Here is a 6,000-nt window from a genome sequence, read left to right on the forward strand (position 1 = left end):
TAGAAATCAAACCATAAAATATGAGTCCATACTGATTTATACCACCCCAGGCTAATCATCAGAAAATCATGAAACAAATAGCAAAAGATTCCCAGCCAAGGGCACCAAACACTGACCTAAGGATTAACTGACTGTAATAATGCAAATGCGTGAAACATGAAAAGTGTAAAGTATTTTCAGGAATTATAAAGTGTCATTAAAGCTAAGTCAAAAGGGAAAGAGCACCAAAAATGCCAACTGGGACTCAAAAGTTACCTAATTAATACACAAGAAACCCCCCCCCCCAAAATAATAACCAAAACCAAACCAAGCCAAACCAAGCAACCAACCAAATTTTCTTATTTAGAAGATGAACAAGTAGCAGTAGGTATTTAAATCATAAAATAATTTTTATTATATTTTTATACTGTTTATTTCTTACCTGATTCATTTTAATACTATTATTAGATATCCAATACATTTTCCTCAAAAGAAAAATTTTAAATATAAGAATGTAAGGTATGTTTTTGCTCTATATTCATATATAGTAAAATGTGATTTGTCTTGTATTTATAAATTCAAAATAGAAAATTGATTCTTAAATTTAACTTAGTGCAATTATCACCACATTCTTTCTAAACATAGCTATATTTTTAACATAGCTGGATTTTTGCTAAATTTGACAAATCATCATTATTTTTATAAACTTAAGTATGATGAATTAGTCACTACATTTAATTTAAATAATTCATTCATCTTTGAATAGTCATATCACTTCCATACCTCAGTCATATTAACATTTACACCTTTCTCATTAAGCAGTCATCTCTCAAAATAGGGTGCATCTCCCAATTTGCTTCTACTAAGAATGTCTTGTTCACTGCAGATTAAGCTTGTGTGTCCCAGTCTCCCAAGGAGAGGAGAAAAAGTTTTCAGCAGAGTGGAAAATTAGTAGAACATCATACAAGAAGGACTGGACCATTCACTTCGTAAGAGTGGAGTTTTATGAATGTCAGACAGAAGAGGGACTGAAACCAAGAGCTATCTTTTAGGAGTTATGTCTTAATCAGTGAACACATTACATAGGAATTTTCTGTTATGATATTTCTAAAGAACAAGAAACAAAAACTGGTTTTAACTATGAAGGGAAAGATGTACTTAGATATCATTCATGTCATTCCTATTGGAAGTAAAGGAAGGCCACTGTCCTAAGAGAAGCTATGTCTTGTCATGCCTAGAGAACATGGTTATACAGGGATGTTTTCTTTTCCTTTAACATCAATGTTAGGAGTAAATTTTCAGTTTTGCTTTCTGCATAAAAATGTTCAAGCAAAGGTATCAAATAAAAAATGTTGGTAACCAATAACATTGCTATCTAGTCATTGCTTTAAATGACTGTATCTTAAATAAATAAATAATGTATGTATGAATACGTTTAATTATGAAGCTTTCACATGAAGCAATATAAGAACCTATTAATTAATTTTGTTCATGACAGATCTTTCATTAAGGATTACCAGTAAATAAAAACATATAAATAACAATAAAATGACAAATCCCTATACAACACATAATATCATATTACAGTTATATCTTTAAAACACATATTTTATAGGTTAGAATTGTTTTCTTTACAAACATCTCCATGATTCTTCTTACTCCTTTTCTATTTCATTATTTTATCTTAAAAAATAAATTTATTGCTGTAAAATAAATTAGGAGACATGTGTGCAGTTCTATAGTACATCATCTCTAAATTGCACTGTTTGTTCACTCCCAAAATCCTTGCCTCCTTTTGTTATCATATATTTGACCCTTTAACCTTCTTCACCCTTCCCCTACCCTCTTCCCTTCTGTCAACCACAGTATTGTTATCTGTGTCTATAAGTTTGTTTGTTCATTTATTTATTATTTTCTGTTTTATATCCCACAAATGAGTGAAATCATATGTTTCTTATCCCTTTCCAACTGAATTAGTTCATTGAGTATTATATTTTCAAGATCCAGCCATGTTGTTACAAATGGCAGTAATTCATTCAGCTGTTTTTTTTATAACAGATAACATACCATTGTATATATGTACCATATCTTCTTTATCCAATCATCTATTGAAGAGCACTTCAGTTGTTGCCATGTCTTGGCCATGGTGAATAAATCTGCAATTAATCAATGTTTTGAAAAATTTTTGGTACATACCTATAACAGTGGTCACTGGGTCACATGGTAACACTATATTTTTTTTTAATTTTATTTTTATTGTTGTTCAGTTGTCTCTATTTTTCCCCCACCAAAGATCCCCACCTTACCCATCCACACCTCGTGCCCTCAATCCTACCCCCTTTGTCTTTTGAGGACCCTTTGTACTCTTTTCCACCGTGGCTATACCAGTTTATAGTTCCATCAGCAGTGGAATGAGTTTCTTTTTTCTTTTACATCTTTTCTAACACTTATTTCTTATATCTTAATCTTTGCTATCACCTTTTAGTAGATGACTAAATTCTAAATTTTAAAAGTTAGATGTAAAAGAAGATATTTTAGTTCTAAAATATTAATGTATTTTATTTAATTTCTAATTAGATTGTTTTATTTAATACTCAATACTAATATCCTTATCAGGGCAAATTAAATCAACATTGCCTGACTTTATTAACATCAGTATGATTACCAAAAGGATAAAATTTTCAGAGGTCATCTGACTCTTGTTCAAGATCATTTCTCACTGATTTACCAGGAAATGGAACAGTTTTTGGCTTCCCTCAAATTACTGAAAATCATTTTACTAATCTTGTTAGACATTAATAATGTTTCTAACAAATGATAGTTATATCTTTATAAATGTAACTATAAAAGATAAGACTTTCACAAATAAACTGCTGCAATTTTTTTGAAAAAAATTAAAATAGTAAGAATTAAAAATACAGCCTCTAACTTGGAAAATCTATAATCTATAAATTTAGTAAGTTAAAAATGACTCCAAAAAAGTGTAGTATAAGTTAAAAACTACAATATAGGACAGCTTGTTTATTTAAGCCTCAGATTTCCATAATCCATGCATGTTGTTAATAATTTGGTTAATGTGCATTTAAAATATGCTATATGAAATAAAGATGTAACTCCTAGACAAACCATAATAAAATATTAATGTATTTTATTTAATTTAATGCCTTCATTCAAAGAGTTCATAACACCCATTGTTGCAAGTGTACTTACATATTTGTATCTTTTGGTCTTGGGGGGGAACTGCACAAATCACTTTAAACATGTGATGTCCAATAAAGTGTTATGTGCACCCGGACTTATTGTAAATACGACCTTATTAATAATGTACAATCAAAGCACTGTAGAATAAAATGGAGTGTTTCTGGTTGAACTGGGGAAGTCTCCTCTCAGCTTGCACTCATGGCACTTACTACTACATTTTGGCTGGACTCAGGCCTTTTAGGAATGCAGGTTTCAAGATAATTTAAATAAAATTGCACATGCAAATGTATGTGAAAGGTTTTGCCTAATTGTAATGCATTATAATATTTGTTAAAGTATTTTTTTAAGATTTTATTTATTTATCTTTAGAGGGGAAAGGAAGGAGAGAGGGAGAGAACATCAGAACATCAATGTATGGTTGCCTCTCATGGGTCCTCCGCCGGGAAATGGCCTGCAAACCAGGCATGCGCCCTGACTGGGAATCGAACCGCGATCGTCTGGTTCGCAGGCCTGCGCTCAATCCACTGAGCCATACCAGCCAGGGCATGTTAAAATATTTTTGAGAGAAGCCCTGGCTGGTGTAGCTCAGTGGATTGAGCGCGAGCCCACGAACCACACGATCGTGGTTTGATTCCCAGTCAGGGCACATGCCTGGTTTGCAGGCCAGTTCCCAGCGGGGGACTCATGGGAGGCAACCATACATTGATATTTCTCTCCTTCCCTTCACCTCTAAAGATAAATAAATAAAATACTAAAAAAAATAGCCTAGAAGTGCCTAGGTCTTTAAAAAAAGTATTTTTAAAAGAAACCTATTTCGGAACAAATAAGAGAAGAGTTTTCAGGAAGTACTATAAAGGACACATGGACAAAACCAAGGGGGAGGGTGGAAGCAAGGGAGGGAGGTGGGTTTGGCTGGGGTAGGCGGGGAGTAGTAGGGAGAAAACACAGACAACTGCACTTGAACAACAATAAAGTAATTAAAAAAGGATTTCAGTAAAAATGCATAGTACTTATAACTACTGCTTGACAGTTTTCTCTACATCATATGACAATACATTAAGAGGTTGTATTTTTAAAAAGGCTTTTGTAAAATTGTGTACCATAGTTAAACTTTGGGTGGTCAATTTTAAACCTTCATTTATTGTTGTTCAAGTAGAGTAATCTCCATTGCCCTGTGACCACTTTCTGCTGCCTTACCCAACCCCCACCTCCCACCCTCAATCCTACCTCCTTTGGCTTTGTTCATGGGCCCTTTATACATGTCTGTTGATGACCCTTCCCCTTCTTTCCCCCATTGTTCTCCACCACCTCACTTTGTTTACTGTCAGTTTGTTCTGTGTTTGAATGTCTCTGGTTATATTTTGGTTCCTTACTTCTTTTGTTGATTAGGTTCTACTTATGGGTGAGATCATATCATATTTGTCTTTCATGCCTGGATTATTTCACTTAGCATAATGCTCGCCAGTTCCATCCATGTTGTCACAAAGGGTAGAAGCTCCTTCTTACTTTCTGCTGCATAGTATTCCATTGTGTAAATGTATCACAGTTTTTTGACCCATTCCTTGACTGATGGGCACCTAGGTTGCTTCCAGCACTTTGCTGTTGTAAATTGTGCTCCTATGAACACTGGGGTGCATAGATTCTTTTGAATTGGTGTTCAGTTATTCTTAGGGTATAATCCTAGCAGTGGAATTGTTGGGTCAAAAGGCAGTTCCATTTTTAGTGTTTTGAGGAAATTCCATACTATTTTCCACAGTGACTGCAGCAATCTGCATTCCCACCAACAGTGTACTAGGGTTCCCTTTTCTCTATGACCTTGCCAGCTGTTGTTTGTTGATTTGTTTATGATGGCTATTCTGACTGGTGTGAAGTGGCATCTCATTGTGGTTTCAATTTGCATCTGTCTGATGGCTAGTGATGCTGAACATCTTTTCATGTGTCTCTGGCCCCTCTGTATGGGCTCTTTGGAGAAGTGTCTGCTCAGGCCCTTTACCCATTTCTTAATTGAGTAGTTTGCCTTCCTGGAGTAGTCATGTGAATTCTTTCTATGTTTTGGAGATGAAACTCCTTTCCAAGATGTCATTTGCAAATATATTTTCCCATACAGTTGGTTTCCTTTTCATTTTGCTGATGAAACCTTTTTTTTAAGTACATAGTACTTCTTCAATGTGATTTTATTATTAGCTATTGTTTTGAAATTTTCTGAAAGGGAAGGTGCTGTTTTGGGTAAAAAATGTAACTCCCAAGACCATAAAATTTATTTTTGCTTTATGACAGTTTTTAGTTAATATGACTAAAGCTAATGAAGTATTCACAAAATTATAGGTTTGGGAAAGACCTCGAGAATGCAATCTATTTCCTTTTTTGAACACTTTAAGACACTTTATTATTCTACTTCATTTTCAGAACTCCAGGGAAGACAATTTCATAATTTCTTTTAGTGATTATACCATTTGGGTCTTCTAAAACAATACTTCAGTTCTTCATATTCAGAAGTCTATTGCTTTGAAATATTTTTAAAAGTGGTTTGAAATAATAATTGATACCTAAAGTGGCATTGTTTCCATGCCCCCAAATATTTTCCTTTTACTTTTCTCTTTTGTCATCATATACATTCAGAACGTGATTTTTTATCTTGAATATTTTTCTCTTTGCATTTAATACCACTGATATCTTCTCTCAAGGGAGCCTTCCACTACTAAATATATAATTTTCTAAAATTGATCATGTGTAAGCAAACTTTTTCCAGAATCTTCTGCAAAACTTTATGATGGTTTCCAGCTGGAACAGAAACCAGATTCTAATTATTACTCTGTGTTT

The sequence above is a fragment of the Sturnira hondurensis genome, unplaced genomic scaffold (assembly GCF_014824575.4).
Source record: "Sturnira hondurensis isolate 20B ecotype Veracruz unplaced genomic scaffold, ASM1482457v3 Scaffold0008710, whole genome shotgun sequence".
NCBI classification, from domain to species: Eukaryota; Metazoa; Chordata; class Mammalia; order Chiroptera; family Phyllostomidae; genus Sturnira; species Sturnira hondurensis.